Source organism: Emydura macquarii, unplaced genomic scaffold, assembly GCF_026122565.2.
Source record: "Emydura macquarii macquarii isolate MOO-44397 ecotype Brisbane River unplaced genomic scaffold, CSIRO-AGI_Emac_v2 contig_1045, whole genome shotgun sequence".
NCBI lineage: Eukaryota > Metazoa > Chordata > Testudines > Chelidae > Emydura > Emydura macquarii.
Window position 1 is genome coordinate 2,695,067 of NW_027131182.1, and position 18,952 is coordinate 2,714,018.

The following is an 18,952-nucleotide window of genomic DNA, read 5'->3' on the forward strand; positions in this document are numbered from 1 at the left end:
ATGTCTCTCAATGACTCTATCCATACGTGTTCCATTTGCAAACAGAAAAATACCATCTTTTTAACTACCAGCCCAGCCAATTCAGCCTGGGCTTCGAGATGCCAGACCCAGTCTTCGCCGCTCACACATCACCATCCCCAACAATTCTGCTTTCAGAACACAAGGCCCAGTCTCCTGGGTTTACAATCCTTTGACAAGTCACAAGGCACTGCTGAGTCCGGTGCGCTCTCCCACAGCTGTTACTGAAAGACCAGTGGCCGCAAAATGAAGTCAAGATTTAATTTAGTGAGTACAAGAATTGTTAGGGTGTGAGCTCAATGGGCAAGAACCATCTTCTATTCCGTATTGATACAACACCAACCACAACAAGGTCCCTGTCCCTGGCATCTAAGAACTAACACCATACAAATAAATAGACAAACAATATTAATAAGCTAAGTGGCTTTTATTTTGAACTCACAGAGGGGGTGGATTAATTGCCTACAGTTTATCTTAGCCCTTTAAAACAAATTAGCCACTTATGTTGTTCAGAAAAATAAATGACCAGGATGTATTCATTCATATCACACTGGGAGGAACACACACTTAGACAGCTGCATAATGAAGTCACAGCCACAACGTGATCCCATCTGTCCAAATCTCCACCCACCGAACCAAATATGGTCCTTCTAAAGATTTGCACACTTAAACCCCTATCATATGGCAGTAGTTTTATATCAGGACCCCCTGGGAGTTCCCTCACCTCTAGCTGGGATCTAGCTATCACCCTATTCCCATTCGGCAGTAATGGCAGGGAAGCAGTTATGAGTCCCAGGCTGAGAACCCAGCTGATATTATATGGACAGATCTGCCCGTGGAGCTTAGAGGAGTACGGGGGAGTCAGGCTGTCATCTCCCATTGACTCTGAATGGGAGTTGGGTGCCTAATTGCTCTTTTGAACCTTTGAAAATCTTGCCCTAGAAACCTGGCTCTCTTTGGAGCAAATGCTGCTCTGTTACACTGCTGTAACTCTGCAGTAAGACGATTGACTACACCAAACATACAAGAGAGCAGAATTTGGCCATTTACGTATTTCAAGGGCTAGCAGTAATCTCAGTACCAATCTCAATGGTGTGATGCCCTGTGATCCTAGCGTGAGTAGCATTAGCACAAAAATCACACTATAATATACTGTACCGCCCCAAACCAGCAGGTCCATTATTTATTTCTGAACCTGGCCTATATGTCAGTATTAGCTGCAACTTCTCTCTCTCTCCTCAGCCTCAACACGTGTGCCATCACTCAAGCGTAGTCTGGCTACCTGTGTTTTTTCACCTTCTTCATCTGCTAAAATCAGAGATAACTGGAAAACGTGGCACTTGAAGGCACTGTGTGAATTTTTGACATTCCCAGAGAATTTTGTGTCCGTAAAGCAATGAGCAGAGGATAAGGAAATAGCTAATAAATTGAGTGGTTTCCTGTGACAAATATAATCTGGCACAAATACTATCCCTGGTAATGTGTGTAAAGGAAATAAATACTCATTGCCTTCAAACCAGCACTCCAACATATGAAAAGAAAAGCAGCACCTCCCTGCAAGAGCTAAGAAATACGATGTTGCTAGCCACATTTTCAAATGCGCCTGCAATATTTGCTAGAATAGCCCTGTGAGTGCAGAAACAAATCACACATGTGCATGGGAAAGTGTTAACTACTGGTACAATTGCCCATTTGCACATTTGTTTCAGAGGCCCTTTGAAAATCTGGCTTTTCATTTGTGACCACCTTTTAAAGCTTCCTACTCCTGGGATGAGTCAAATGAACCAATTTCTTTTTTTTAAAATATTTTACGCCACGTGCGAGCAAGCATCTGGCACAGAAATTGGCTATCTGGAATGCAAGATGGGATTGCAGTACTTTTGCATCATGCATATCACTGAAAATAAAAGCCATGTTGCATGCAGCAGTGTTTTTTGGGCTATGATGTGACCTCTAAACTATGCCACACCATGAGCTACCAATAGTATGGGACAGCCTAGATAGTATCCCAGCAAAAAAGGCAAGCATGCAGGAAGCTTCTCTCATGTCACTGAACAATGCAGAACAATACTGCAACCTAGATGGTACAATGTTTGAATGTGTAAGAGTCAAGCATATAATAATACTTTAAATTTCTATGGCAGGTTCCACCAGAAAATCTCCTAGTTCTTTACTAACACAAATAATAAAAGCTCAAATACGCCTATGAGATTGCCATGCATTTTATTTCCATTTTACAATAGGCACAGAGAGGTTAAGTGACTTGCCCAAGGTCACACAATGAGTCTGTGGCAGAACTTGGAAACAGGCCCAGGAGTTCTGACTCTCAATCCCGTACTCTAATGTTTCCTCCCTCTCGTTAAGTTGCTGGGCTATCTAATTCTGTGAAGCACCTTCCTTATCCGCTGTTGAAAACTACGAATATTGTGGCAAAGTCAAGCCTCTTGTAGCTTTAGGGTACACAACACTGTGATGCATATATTAGGCTGCCAAAGGAAGCCTCTCTCTCACATACTGCTAGCCCATATTGTGGTATGTGACATGTTTTCTAAATACTGTGAGGAAAAATCCATTGTGAAAAATTCTTTCAGATTACATGGTGAGACTCCGGGTGCCTTAGCACAAACATGAATGTGCTCCAGACAATAATATAGGGAGCCTATTGTTTGCTCAGAAGCCAGAATGCAGCAAAATTGAATTAACAAAAAAATACTGATATCAAATCCCAAATAATGGGGGAGATCTTCACTGAAAGCTGATTCTGTGCTTCTGAAGTCTGCAAGCCAGTGAAAAGATGTATCTAAGAAAGGACAGAATCTGGTAAGAATCCTATTGCATTTCTCACATACGGAGGTGCTCCAGAATTTTCCTCTTAAGTGCTTTCTCCATCAGAAGGACATCAGAAGGTCCTCGTTTTGTAAATTGCAGCACATCTCTGAGTGCAAATGGGACAGAGGGATGCTCACTCTATTCTGCCTCTTGATTTTAGTGGGTCTGTATTTGCAGGTCTGATTGAGGTTTTTCATGTCCATCCCGCTAGCAAATCCTTGTTTAACTATTTACTGATTATGGGCTGTAGTTTTATTTGATGACAACGACCTCTGGAACCTTAGATAGTTTTGTGGGGTGGGTGGGAGAGAGAGAGGGCTTTCAAAGTTTGTTTAAATCTAAATAGCTGTTATAAATAGCATATTAAAGGGGAGTCAAAAATCTCAAACTTAAAATACGTTATTTCAAAATTAAGCAAAACAAGCTCACCGCTCAGAACTGGAGTTTCTTTCAACCCTCTCCCCACTCCACCCCTCCCCCACTCACCATATTCATACCCAATTTGTGGTTGCTACGTATGTTAAAGAACCTCCATCCAGCATAGCGGAGCAACATGTATCGTGAGAGGTTTTGGTTGAATGAAGACTATTTTTAACTTACATTATGCTTGGGTGAATTATTGGGGCCCTGATTCAGCAAAGCACAGGCTTAAGTGCTTTGCTGAATAAGGAACGTGGTATAATTAAACATGCACTTAAGTGCTTTGCAGAAGTACTGCCTAAATGGAGCATATTGTTAAATATAAAAATAGAGCAAATCAACATTAAATCTGTTGCAGATAAAAACCAGCATGGATGTATTAGCTTAATCTATTACCCAACGCAATGTCTGGTTCCCCATAGGTGCCGTAAATCCCTGAGTGATACATTTAAATCTGGATCCCAGATTTAACTGAGACTGCAGCCCAGCTGAAAGTGTCCATGGTCTTTTGAGGCCATGAACAGAAGCCAAAAGGCATTCCAGTTCCATAGCCTCTGACTGCTGAACTGCCTGGGTGGGAGGAGACTTCAGAGAAGTAGAATACGGTTTGCATATTAAATGCCTATTACATTATGTATGGACTTGCATGAGCTAAATGAAAGCAGCTGCATTCATATTACAGTCCATGCACATATACAACGGATTTTAAAAGTGAGATACAATCTGTGTGTGTGAAACACGCTTCTTTTCCACGTTGCACAAGGGATCTCGGTCGGGGTCGGTGAATGGGATCCTTCTTCCATGGGCAGGAGGCTCCAGCACAGCTGCTGTCATGGTTCAAAGGCTACAGTCACTGTTTTTCATTGTGAGTGGCAGCTTATTGCCAAATCTGCATTATGCTTTCTAATAGCTCCCATATAACCAGTGAACTTAAAAGAGTATTATACTGCATCGGAAAGTATTACTAACAAATATTTGTAACACAGTAGTACAGCGAGACCCGAACCAAGATCAGAGCCCTCGTGTGCTGAGTGCTATACAGACACAGGCCCTGAACTAGCACTTATGCCAGCAGTACCTTTGTCACTCAGGAGTCTGAAAACAACCACGCCTCTCTCCCGCTGACATAGCCACCACTGCTCGTTTAGGTGGTTTTATTATGTTGGTGGGAGAAGTCTCTCCCATCAACCTTATGCAGCTACAGCTCTTAAGCGCTCTTACAGCTGTGCTACTTAAGTTTTAAGTGTAGACTAGCCCACAGAGTGAGAGACAGTTCCTGCCTAGAACTGGGTGAATAACAGATTCAATTCACTGGCAATTCTAAAAAAAAGAATCTGTTTGGGTTGAACCAAAAATGAATTCTAACAATAAATTTTGGCAAATTGAAAAGTGAAAAAAAAAACAAAATTCATTCTGGGTTCAATGAAATGTTTACTTTAACCCAAAACAAAATGTTTCATTTAGATTTTGAGCATTTCATGGTTTTTTTTAGTTTTTAAATAAAATTAAAGGAAATTTCTAAACAAATGGTCATTTCAGATTGAAGAAATCAAAGTGTTTCATTTAAAAAATATTGAAACAAAATATTGATTTTGGTCAGATTTCGAGGGGGGATAAAAAAAATTTCAGCTGGTTCTGTTCTGCCCTGAAATGTTTACATACCACTTCCTTCATTATTATTAAATACTTTCCCACTTATATAGCACCTCATATGTGTAGATCTCTACATACTTTACCAAGTTGGGTATTCAAATTGCCATTTGACCAACAGAAAAAAAATGGAGATTAGGGTACGTGTGATAACATCTCACATAATTTACATATGTTACATGTATGTGAGGGACTGTGACATAAAGAAATGCCACTTTCATATTAATTCATATGAGTCTGTACTTAAACATACTAAAGTCTGACTGACTTGCATCTAAACTTTTTAAAATGGCTAGTATTTAGGATGCCTCTGGTTTTCCAACTTCAGTCACCTTAAAGAGGCCTGATTTTCTGAATGGCCTCTCAAGTTGGGCTCTCGAAAATAGTGTCACCTAAAATTTCCAGCCATTGTTGAAAACGTAGGCCACAGAGCCTGATTTCTGCAACCCTGCCTCCCCACAACTCCAAATGAAGTCAACGAGAGCCGTTCGTGCTCAGCATCTCTGAAAAATCTGGTCCATGTTACTTACACAGTACTCACATCTACGTTACGAACTCTGGTTCCACGCAGGTTTTGCCTGGGGGACCAGGGCTTGGTTCAAAAAAGAAAGAAGCCATGAACTGTTGAATGAGCCATGCATATTCCTCAAACATGAAAATACCAGGACCCTGCTCCTGCTCCCTACTGAGTTTAGTGACAGGAGGATCCGCACCACTGGGTGAAATCCTGGCTGTATTGGAATCAATAGCCAAACTCCCATTGACTTCAGTGGGGCCACGATTTCCCCTGTTAAGTTTAATTACAGGCGATGCTCCTGAAGTTTCCTTTTCTACTAGGTACAGTATTACTAGTACGATGAGCAGGTATCTCCTGGGCTTCAGTTGGGGAATACAGCTAGAACCACACCTCATCTAATGGCAAAGTGCCCTCTGTGTATTTGTTTTACTGTTATTGTAAAAGTGCTTCTCCCTGCACACACATTTGTGTTATTGTTACAATGATCTGTTTCAATCAGAAGTGTAAGTATACTTAAAGCACAGCATAGAAGGATAGATTTAACTGACAAGGACAGCTAAGACCCAGGCTTGGAACATACTTTGCTGTGACAGTGAACAATAGTATTTGAAATGGGGGGTGGGAAATAGTATTTTTCTCTTCCTCCTCCTAACAGATTTCTCTGTATTGTAATAGCTGCTGAATTAACCGAATGATCTGATGACAATTTGACATTGTACAGTTATGCGCGGGAGGGGGACAAAAGAGACCAGAATTCAGAAATGATGGGAAAGTCACCATTGTCTGATGTGTTTCACCATTCTGAATTAATTTTGCATTTGTGGGACTGGGTTAATCAAAATGAATATATATTAATTAGCTCCACATTACATGTATTTCCACAGCTGCCCCACTGTAATTCAGTTTTGGCTACTGTTCATTTGATGAAAACTCTTCCACTGGACACTATTATGTCATTCATTAGTAATCAGATATTGAAGAAAGCTAGCGCTGATCTTTGACCAGAGATTTTTAAAAGCCTAAATATTGTTATTTTAATGAATCAATCTCACCCTCTAAATTATTTCAATCCAAGGCACAAATTCAATTTAAAAAAATCTCCCTCTGGCTTTCATTGACGTCAAACCATTCACCCCTTCAAAAAAGATTTTTTTTTTCCTGGGCTTGTGGCTTTCTGAATCACAGAGAGTTTCTTATCAGAGTTTCTACTGAAATTGTTCCAAAAGAAGGAAGCCTCTATCCAGATAATACTGTGACTAGACAGACACCGTTGGGTGCTCTTGGTTTTCATCTTATGTTCATAGTGTGGGTCTAATTCATAAATTGTGTCCACACAACGTCAGGCCTAACTTGCATGCACAGTTACAGTGACTGCTGGTTCAAGCAAACCTGGAGTCCCCTGCAAAGCCATTCTATCATGCCTTTGGCTTGGGGTCGAAATTCAGTGTGTGATCCTCTCACCTACCATAAATGCCTTCACCATTATTACTTATTATATGTATTATGATAGCATCTATAGGCCACAACTGAGACAATATCCCCATTGTGCTAGGCACTGTACATATGCAGAGTAAGAGACGATACCTGCTTTGAAGAGCTTATGATCTAAATAGACAAGACAGAGAAAAGGTGGGAGAAAAAAAGTATTATTAGCCTCATTTGACAGATGACAGACAGAGAGGGATTGAGTGACTTGCCCAAGGTTACCGTTTGGATTGGGATCCGTGCTGAAATTTCAACCACATCTAAAGTTTGGGGATGTTGGAACTGGGGGATTGTTTCAGATCTGTCACTACATGCTATGATATTCCAGCAAATTGCAACTACCCATGAAGTACCCCCGATTAAATATCTCCAGAGTCCAATTTAGAAACAACACTAAACTCTCTTAAAGGAGCTAATGCCGTCTTCTCAGGCTGAGGTGAGTACAGTAGTTCTTGGATTTCCTGTTCCAACATGGGGCTTGATCATGTCAGGTGCTGGGCTGCAGGACCCTCAATGCTGAGATCAATGGGGCTGTAGGGTCAAACACACAGAGTGGCCCAGATCCTCAATTACATTTAGGCTCCTAACGTCTACTGAAGTCAGTGGAAGTCAGGGCCATGATACCTTTGAGGAGCTGGGTCTCTGTCACTAAAGCATTTCTGGCCAGACCTAAAACATTTGAGGTGTGCATCACTGAGCTTTCTTAAGTTTTGCTTTATCCCATACACCCCAGCAGCACACAGCCAACACAGCATTGCTATCATAGGTCACTGTAATTCAGGTCAAATGCTTCCTGCATTTAGCAGTGCAGTAACAACCCTGCAACATCTTTACTCTGTTGCTGTTTAGACAGCAGGGGAACCTGCAACATGCCATTTGTTTAAATAATTGAGACAACAACTGTTTTGGGTTGTAGGGTTTTTTTAAACATAACAGGGAAAAGACAGCAGGATCGTGAGAAGAACAGTAACCACAACCCATTATTAATCCAAGATGCAGGAAAGCTAGGACAGCATTTGGCCTACGGGATGCAGCGCTGCATAAGCAGGCATTGCAGAAATGTCTTTGACAAGGACAAGCATCCCCAGGAGAGCTGCAGTTTGAGCAGAGGGAGGCAATGTGTGTCATTTAGCCTTGAGTTTTTACAGAATGTTCTCCTGCCTTTAAGCTTCTACATGATCATCATGATTAGTAGCATTATTCAAACTTTGCTTTCAATCAGCCCGAGACATGCTATTTGAGCAGCATGCAGTAATTCCTCTGGAGTTAAAAGATCTGTGGGTGTTTTTCGCTGCAGAGTGGGTGGGAAGGTGTATTGGGGGACACTGTAATTCAGTCACTTTAAATCACATTAAGCTGAAACTTCATAATAAAAAAAAAAGAGTCATCCTGAGAGCAGTTTCCAATCAATTAAGCCTTATTTTAGCATCAGGGCAGCGAGTTAAAGAAAATTAAGTTCTCTTGGCTCTTTTTGATGCTTTCTTGTCAAGCTGTTGCTAGGTTCTCTGGTAACAAATTAAACTTGCTAAGGCATTTGGTAGGTATTTTGTGACCTGCATTTTTTGTCCTTGCTGTTAAATGACAATCAATGCAATCAGCAGAAGACAAACAAAGATAACCTGCAGGAAATCGAAGGCTGAAAGGCAGTGAGAGATGCTGCACAGTGAAAAGGGCTGCAGGGAATGGAATCCTTTGCCATCTCACCACAGGTTACAGAACACTAGCAGACCCATGGTGTGTTTGCTGCCCTCCCTCTCACGAAAGGAGTGGTTTGTAGCGTGGATTGTCTGGCCACCCTTTCATCTGACCCTATCTCCCAAACTCCCCTCTATGCTGTGCAGGGTAGTTATGCAGGTGGGACCTCCATTGAGCTGTCCTTGGGTTGCCTCCTGTCCCTGCATAATGGAACTACATCTATTGTCATTTTGTCCTGAAGTCAATGAGAGTTGTCTGGGCATAGCTGAAGACAGTATTTGGTGGTTAGCATGCACCTGGTTACATCAATTTGATCTGGATTTGAAATCTATCATTTTTCAATATTCATGAGGTTTCAGATCCAGGCTTTTGTCTGGTGCCTGACTAGCAAAATCAGGCTCTCTTCTGCAATACATGCACTACCTAAGTGGATGAATTATAATATTAGTTTCAATCTGAGAGGGAAACTCGAGGTTTATAGGTCCAAAATTTGACTACCCGATAAAGCTCCATGAAGTATTAATAGCTACTAATAAATAAGCCTTTATTGAGGAGATGAAAAAAGCAATACCTAGTACTTTTAATGGGTCCTGCAAAAATGTTATATGTTCCTCCAGCTCATTCTAGCAGCAAACTAACAACTAGCTTTGGGGCAGAGCCATGTACTTCCTCACTGGTGAGGCAGGCACACTGTTCTGTTTTCCCAAAGTGCCAGACACAACAGCGGGTGGCCAACAAAAACATCACGGTGAGCTCATCTCCCTTCAAAACCACGGGGAAAATATTTGCCAATAAAAAGGACAATATTGATAGGGAAATTATCCATTGTCATGGCTCTAGGCGGGCAAGACCTAGAGCAGAGGTGATGCAAGTGAGTAAGAGTTTAAACTGATGTAACTTTCTCACTGAGAAGCTAGATGAGAGGGGTGCAGCAGGAAAATAAAGTATCATAAAGGCCCAAGAAGGTGCAAGATAGAGTGCTTCCCACTATTTTAACTTGCATGCTTTTCTAGTCCTTAACCCTGCTCCTCTGCACCACATGGAGTCATTTACAAGCAGTGGAAAGTGGGTAAAAAAATGCTACTCAATCAGAATTCTCCACTCACATCACCATGTTACACTCACTCTGCATAGGTGTAATTGACTACACAAGATGCAAGGCATGGCAGAATCAGGATCATTCAGCATGTAAAAGACACCAATTTAGGTTCCCAGATAGCTGCTTACATGTAATTTACACCACCTTATGTGTAGCCTCTGGATTTGCGTCAGAGACTGGAAAGGAAACTTTAGTTGGGATGGCAGCCTGCCTAGTCTTTGGGAAAGGACAAGCACATCTCTTCTCTTGTAACATTCCTTCCAGCTGATGAGGCACTAAAACAATCACTGTCCAGTCTTTTTTACCTTTGTCTCATTATAACCATGGTTCTGTGACACATGAACGGGCAGTGAATTTGTTTAAATGACCACTGATTTTATAAGAACAAACACACCAAGGGCCAAGTTCTGCTCTGAGTGACACACATGCGGCCCTCCCAGCGCCAAAAAACACTTGAATTCACTGGAGCTGCTGCCTAAAGGCAGGACTTCATCATTCCCTAATATATGCAGGGCTTGTCTTTAGCCATGGCCTTGGCATTTCACATTTCCACAGCCAAGGAATCCACCCTTCGCCGCACAACTGAGCCGCAGAATCTAAGCTGTCATTAAAAAAAAAAAATCAATACCATGACCATGTCTACACTAGCACTTATGTCGGCAAAACTTCTGTCACTCAGGGGTATGAAAAAAACCAAACACACACACACCCTGAGCAACATACATTTTGCAAATGCAGAAGCACTTGGGTGCGCAGCACTATGTCCGTGGGAGACGCTCTTACGGTGAAGACAAACTTGAAAGCGTGCAGTGAGCGTGAACCGATGCAGTGGTATCATCCTGAGGCCATGTCTACCTTGTGGGTGCTACAGTCACTTCCTACAGCAACAAAAGGGGTTTTCTTCTATCGACCTAACTGCCTCTACCTCAGGGGTTAGGTCGGCATAGCTACAGTGCTTTTGGGTGTGGGTTTTTCACACCCGAGTGCCATAGCTACGTTGACCTAACTCTTAAGGGTAGGCCAGGCCTGAGCCTGCTGCAAACATCAGCCCGAGGAAGTATGCACTGTCCCATTCACTCGAATGGTTGTTAACACTAAAACCAAAAGATGGTAATCCAGATCACAACCCTGATTTTCAGAACTGCTTGTTTAAGCAGAAATGTCCAACTCATGTGCTTATTCCAAAACCCCCAAACTGTCTGCCCCCTTTCCCAAGGATCCAAGAGCACCAATCACCCTTACCTGCATTCAGCACCACCCCAAGGGGGCAAAAGCCCTGTCTGTCACCTTCCAGTTGCTAACAGCATGGTCCGGTGCCAGCCAGAGACCTGGGCTCAGTTCCCTGCTGTGCCTGACTTTTTACATGACCTTGGGCAAGTCATTTAGTCTCTCTCTGTGCCTCAGTTTCCCATCTGTAAAATGGGGATAAGTGCACTGCCTTACCTCCCAAGTGTGTTGTGAGAATAACTACATTAAATATTGAGAGGTGCTCAGATATTACATACATAAGAATATAAGAATAGCCATACTGGGTCAGATCACTGGTCCATCTAGCCCAGTATTCTGTTTTCTGACAATGGCCAATGCCAGGTGCTTCAGAGGGAATGAATAGAACAGGTAATCATCAAGTGATCCATCCTGTCAGTCATTCCCAGTCTCTGGAAAACAGCAATCCCTGCCTACCCTGGCTAATAGCCATTGATGGATCCTCCATCCATTATCCTCCAGGAGCTTATCTAGCTCTTTTTGAACCACATTATAGTCTTGGCCTTCACAACATCCTCTGGCAAGGAGTTCCATGTGTTGACTCTGTGTTGTGTGAAGAAATATATCCTTTTTTTTGCTTTAAACCTGCTGCCTATTAATTTCATTTGGTGACCCCTAGTTCTTGTGTTATGAGAAGGAATAAATACACTTCCTTATTTACTTTCTTCATACCAGTCATGATTTTTAGAGACCTCTATCATATCCCTTCTTAGTCATCTGTTTTCTAAATTGAAAAGTCCTACTCTTATTCATCTGTCATACGGAAGCTTTTCCATATCCCTCATCATTTTAGTTGCCCTTTTCTCTACTTTTTCCAATTCCAATATATCTTTTTGAGACGGGATTAGCAGATCTGTAAGCAGTATTCAAGATGTGGGCGTGCCATGGATTTATAAAGAGGCAATACAATATTTTCTGTCTTCTTATCTGTCCCTTTCCTGATGATTCCCAACATTCTGTTAGCTTTTTTGACTGCCGCTGCACATTGGATGTTTTCAGAGAACTTTCCAAAATGACTCCATAGTACCTCAGAGAAAGCCTTCAACTATAGCATATTAAAAACTGAAAATGGGGGGGGGGGGGGGGGGGGGCAGCATAAAATGAATTTAATAGCCAAACAAATAGCCCTTGGGCTACCACACTGATTGTGGTTTTCAGTTTCATATTTAATTCACTGAAAGCATCTATATTTTAATTTCAGTGAAGCAGCCACAGAACTTCCAGGCTGCTGTACCAAAGTGCCACAGAAGCCTGGGACATTGCCACAGAATTTGGATTAAGCTTTCCACAAAACACATGGGTCTTCCTTTCAGTCTCTATCATGGATGGTGGTCAGTGGTGGATTAAAGAATTGGCATATGGACCAACTGATCCTGGCCCTCTGCTCTTAATCCTCCTTCATTCCTTGTAAATCCTTTCCATTACCAGTCCTTCCCCTCTTATGATTTAAACAGACAAACAAAACTAGGAATCCCATAGTCATCAATTTTTTTACTCAGCAACACATTCACAAGGGGACTTGGGGCCTTGCATTTTTTACTGAGTTGAGAGAGGTACAGTGATAGAGGTATATTCAATAATGAAAGGTAAATCAGGTGCTTTCATTCGCCCTCTCTCACAGTACTAGAATTTAGGATGTACTTGAAATTAAAAGGTAATATAATTAAACTGATAAAAGGAAATACCTGTTTAAATAACACATAGCCTTTGGAACTCACAGCAACAACGTCAAGAGGTTACCAAACTGATTTGACTGTGTATTTGAATGAAGAATAAAAAGCTTTTACAGTTACATAGATTGGATATAAACCTTCATGACTCAGGGACAAGTCAACCACAGACTATTTTGGGGCAGATTATTCTGTAACTATGCATTATGGGGTTTTCTTGCACCTTTCTCTGAAGCATCTAGTACTGGTCAATGTCAGAGACAGGTTATGAGACCAGATGAAGCACAGGTTTAATCTGGCATGGCACTGTCTAGGATTACTCTAGATAAAGTTTAATCTTAATTCTATCTAATCTAGGCTTTTATACCATGCCCATCACTGTGGTATATAAGCACCTAATTCACCCTAAAGGATAGCCATCATATGGAGCTCTGGGGAGAGCAGGGGACTGGGAGAGGGATATGAAAAGGGAGGAAATTAGGACAATGTTAGGGCTCTGAAGAGCGGAAGGAGAGATTCATATAAACTCATTCTGAGAGGGAAGGTTTGGGAAATCTTGAAAGAACCCCTCCTTTTTAAAGTCATACTTAAGCCGCCTTGGTTAATGTCATGCTCCTGGAGTTTAAACCCCTTAAACACCAGTTTTGCTAAGAGGGTGGATAACATCTGCACACTCAGGCTACGTGTCCTAGCACTCAGCTCTGCTTGTTGTGAATACTTCAGGAAGAGAAATTAAAATGCCTGCCAGCTGTTAACAAATGCAATCTTCACTCTCTGTACAGTTTGGAGGCTTTAATAGAAATCGATGCTCTAATAATAAAACACTTAATGAGTGAGCAGATGCCATCTTTCAGTGGAGTTATGCCAGGGATGAATTGAGCCCAAAATGTTTCTCACACACATCTCATATAAACTTGAATCACTGGGCCAGATTCTGGGCCTCCACTGATTTAGGGCCCAAATCAATTCCAATTTAAACCAAGCCTGGCTATTGATTTTCATCGGGGGGTAGAAACAGCTAGCACCGTCTGGATCATCACGCTATGTCAATTCAGGAACCTAACTGGTTTCTGCATCCCGACCAGTCACATGCAAGCGTAACAACTGGTGAAATTCCCATTGACATCAGTGGGGTAGAAGCAGGCACATAGAACCTGCCCAGCAAACTACTGAGCATCTTTATCCCCTGGCGAAGTCTCTGAGCACTGAAGGCTCTGAGCAGGGCCCAGAATGCACTCAGCATCTTACAGGACCTATATCCAGAAAGATCATTTCAGGCCACCTGTGTTTTTTTTCTTATTATTATTATTTTGTTTTTTACGACACTGATAAAAGCATTGACTGATTGTTTTAATTATTCTGTAATATTTCCCCAGGGACTTCGCCTGCAGCTGCCTCTGCCTTAGCCCATCTGGACAGGGGATGGGAAGCTATTACAAAAGCCAGCTCCCCCAGCGTGGAAAGGATTTTCCTCTACAGCCGCCTCTCTGTAGGTGTGGGAATTTGCAGCAGATGTTCCTTGAAATAAAAGTAAGAGTTGATCCTGCTCCTACTGAACCCAATGACCAAGCTTCCATTGACTTCACTGACAACAAAATTAGCCCTGACAGCTTTTTCTGGGAATGCTACTTTGCTTTGCAATAGACACATCTGGTGGCTTCTCTGAAAAATTCTGATTTACAAAAAAAAGTTTGTAAAGGTGGCAGGTTTTTTTCTGAAAAAAGTCTTGAGAAAAATGTTTGTGGCTTGCCAACAAAAGCTTTTGGAGAGAAGTGGTGGAATGAGCAAAAATATGGTGGATTTCTTGCAAGTGTCAGCTTGAGAAGGTGGAATTAGGGTGATCAGATAGCAAGTGTGAAAAATCAGGACACTTTTTTCAGAGGGGGGGTGGGAAGAGATACAGTTGCATATATAAGACAAAGCCCCTAATATCGGGACGCTTGGTCACCCTTAGGTAAATCACCTGCAACAACAATGTTAAGAACATCTTGGGTAGATTTGGGAGAAAAGATTTTATTAGAAAAACATCACCCCTCCCCAGCCCCCAATATCTTGTTAGGCCAAATGCACCTCTCACACTCAAAGTTACAGCAATGCAACTGGAAATCAATGTGGAGCAGATAGAATTTTAGCCCACTTGCTTTTCTGCAACAATTCTTGTTGCAGAAAACACAGTGTAAAACAAACCAATTTTTGCTTGGTTCCAAATGGTCTCTTAAGCAAGTGAACATTTACTGTCCTCTCTGCTCTCAACAGCTCAAGAAGCCATCTATGGCTTGGGATCCACTCACGTGAGAGGCTGACCTCTCTTCCCAGGCCATATTTCTGCAATTGTGATCACCGGAGGTGCCTGAATTGGAGCCATCTCCATATTAAAAACAAAAACAAAAACAAGAGAGAGCTGACAGTAGGGTTTTTCCTGGGGTGCAGGGTAGAGGGTTGGGGGGGTGGTCCTGCTCCTTGAAATTCACTCTCTGACGCAGTCTGGAATAGCCCAGATCTGTTGACCTTCAGAGTATACTGCAAATCCCACCTCTTTTCCCCAACCTTTCGGAGGCTATAGTTTACTTTCTTTGCCTGAGTTTGGGCAGACCACAATATTTTTATCATATTTTGATTATACTTTTTAGCATGGAACAGAGGTGCCTACAGCCCTGGAGAGGAACTTTTAGAAACGTTTTCTATAAATCTCGATACACATCACAAGGCCGTGCATCTTTCTGACAAGAGGTCAATCCACAAACACAACAGCATCTTCCCTAGTCCCCTCCACATCTCAAACCTCTCAGTTTCTGCTTCCTCTTAGCAGCCTCTTCAAACCTGAACTTTTCTCCTCCTCCCTCTCCTCCATCTCCCACTTCTGCGGCATGGCCCATGTGCTACAGCACTGCCCACATGCCAGCTCTGGGATACACAGCGCTCACCTCAACTCTGGACGTACCTGAGATACTGTGGACATTTGAGGTATATAAAAGCTATTTAGGTCACTTTCTTAATGGCTCTGCATTTGGCCTGCACATTTCGGCTCATGGTAACTAAAGAATCCGGATTTACAGCTAGAGGGATATAAAATATTAGCCCTAATGAAAAAAAAAGAGTGTAAACCCCTCTAAAAGACATTTGGCCTACCTCTTCTGTAATACATGTGGCGTTTACAAACTATACAGTGCTGTGGTGGGGCACAAAAGGTTTTATTGATCCATGTTTGGGGTATCCTGAATAAGTGACTTGTGGCCTCATCACTCATGATAAAGGAAACCATTCCCAACAACGGCTGCTGAATCTGTGAGATATCCCCCATTATACGTATTTGCATACACTTACTTTCACAACGCCTGAGCTGATTTTTCAACAGCCAGGCTATTCGACTAGAGATGATAAAAAGGAGAGGTGGTATAGCCATGTAGAGATGGCATCATTGCCTCCTGAGCACCCCTTGTGGCTGAATCTGGCCCACCTCAGTTTCCCCTCTCAATGAGGTAACAATGAGGTCACATAAGCAGCCCAATCAAGGAGAAGCCAAACAATCCACTTTCCAGCAGTACATCTCCCTTTAATAAAGCCTTCTGAAAGGAGCACTCATACATGGGGGGTAAAGGCTCTTTCCTCAGAGCCCAGATAACTTAAACATCTCAAAACAAGAAGTCTGGGTTCCAGCAGCAGTTCCTCTGCTGTAAGGCCTCAGGCTTCTCCACTGCCTGGAGAACTCTGCAGTCTCTCTCCTGCTTGGTCAGGGCCTGACGCTGCCATCAGGTGCCAGCTCACACCAAGGCCCTCAGGGCTCACTGAACACTGACAAATACATTGCTGGAAACCATTCTGACTCACCTGAGTGTTAGCATTGTTAAAATGGATGTTAAGTTTATAACAATGTGTTTAGACTTTATGAAATGCTTGTGTATTGCTGCATGCATTAATCTCACTTATATCTGTATCCTATATTATACGGTAGTATTTAAGTATTTGCTCTAACTATAAAAGTGTTTACTATGAAACTGGAATTCCACTCCCCAGTCAGGAGAAAAGTATGACCACGTGTGAAATACGAGTTCACCACAAGAGGAGTCATCTCCTGCCCAACAAAAGAAGGCCTGTAGATATCAGACAAGGTGTTGTGGAACATCAATGGACAAAAGACTTGACTGATTGTTTTCCCCACACCTATGAAGGGGTGATCAGCACAAATATTTATCCCATCAGAGTTTGAACTCTAAGAGCAGGGAATAAAAATCCCTGTCAAGGAGGAATTATTTCACTATGCTGCTTGAAATTCAGAGAGGGCAACATTTCTAAGCATAAGCAGGGGTTCCTCAAGCTGCTTGGTCCTAATGCCCTAAAGGACATATAGACCTTGCATATTATAGCAGCTACTATTACCTTTTGGAACCTAAGACTGTATCTCGTGTGTATGTGTACCTGCTTTAACTGTGTAAATAAGCCATTTCTCTTTCTTAGTTAATAAATCTTTAGTTAGTATTATAGGAAAGGCTACAAGCATTGTCTTTGCTTTGAGATCTGAGGTAAGTGGCTGGTCTTTTGGGACCAGGAGTAACCTGAATACTGTGATTTTTGGTGTAAGGGACCATCTATCATGAAGGCGGGGTTGCCTGGGTGGCAAGATAGACTGGAGTGCCTAGGGACACTGTCTGTGACTCCACGTTAAAGCTGTTGTAGTGCTTTAGGAGTTCACATGTGTTACTTAGTTGGTGAAAGCTAACTAGAACATACAACCACTTGGGAGTTTGTGCCCTGTTCCCTGACAGTCTGCTCTGAAGTGAGCACTCTCGCCTGTGAGCTACGCTAGACAGCCTGATACTGGGCCTGGAATATTCTGCAGTCTGTCTCCTACTTGGTCAGGGTCTCTCCCAGGTCTCCCTACCTAGAAAGTTTTTGCCTAGTTCAGGCTTCCTGGGAGGCTCCCCTCCTCATGAGCTTCCTTTAACTGATCTGTCGTAAGCCTTTGATTAGACCCAGGTGTCACAGCTGGGTCATGGGCAGGCAGACCTAGTTGTCAGAGCCACAGTCTGCAGTCACAGTACAGGAGTCAGGTGGGTCAGGATATCAAAAGGTCAGAAGCAGGAGACAAACTGGAGATCAGAGACATGAGTCAAGAACCAGTGTCAGACCACGTCAAGATACCAGGGAGGTCAGAGTCAGGCAACAAACTGGAGGTCAGAACCACAAATCAGATAACAGGAAATCAAACCAGAGGAGTAAGAGCAGGAAGCACACAGTCCAGAACAGAGTGGAGCCCAGTTGTTCAAACAGCTTCCTGTTCCTACAGATGGCTTAAGTAGGGCCAACAGGCCAATCAGCTGCTCCGGGACTCCACCAGTAGGACTGCGGGATGGAGCCTCAAACTGGGGCAGGATGTCATGGGTCCCAGGTAAGCAAGTATCAGCAGGCTACCCAATGGAGGGTTGGAGCATGGCTTCTATAAACCCTGTGGGTCCAAGTTTGAGACCCATGGGTCATGACATCAGGCACCTTTACTTAATTAACTGCTTTCCAGCAACTGAGGAGATGAGCCACCCCAGAAGGTGGTTCATTCCCTTCAGGGAACCCAGTCAGTGGTAGGCTGGGCATCAGATTCCCTTAAAAGGCCAGCTCTGCAACAAGTGTTAAATCAAAAAGACTCGGAGCCAGAAAGATGTTGGGTTCTAATTGCGGCAGAGCCACCGATTCGGTGTGTGAGCTTGGCACTTGACTTCTGTGTGTACGTCTACACAGCCCACAGCAGTGAGCCTCCCATCCCGGGTCAATGCACTTGGGGTTGTGAGGCCTGGGTTATTGTGCTAAAACAGATGTGTAGATACAGCAACTCTGTCTTGGAAGTCTAGGGAGGGGAGTGAGCTTAAAAGCACTGTTTACACATCTATTTGTAGCACAAGCCCATGTCTGTCAACCTAGGCTTGGTGCCGCTGGCTGCGTAGATGTGCCTAATGTGGCTTAGTCATCCCATCTGGGAAATTGGGAGAAAAATCCAAGGACACTAGGAACCTTGTGCTATGGCTTAGCTAAGCTTTGCTGGGTAACACAATTACAAATTGTGGCCCAAAATAACAACAGTGATGCTGGAAGGCTTTGGGCATCTTCACCAAGGAGCCTTGTTTGTGCCAGCCATTAATCCAGGCAAGGGCTGTTAATGGCATCAGATTGCTTTCCTTCTATTAATGTTATTTAAGGTCACCTTGAAGGGTACAAACTCGCCTATATTTGACAGTCAGATTCAGGCACTGCACTCAAGCCAGGGCCAAAGGGAAAAAAAAAAAGAGAACTGAGGGCTTCAGGGGACAAAAATAA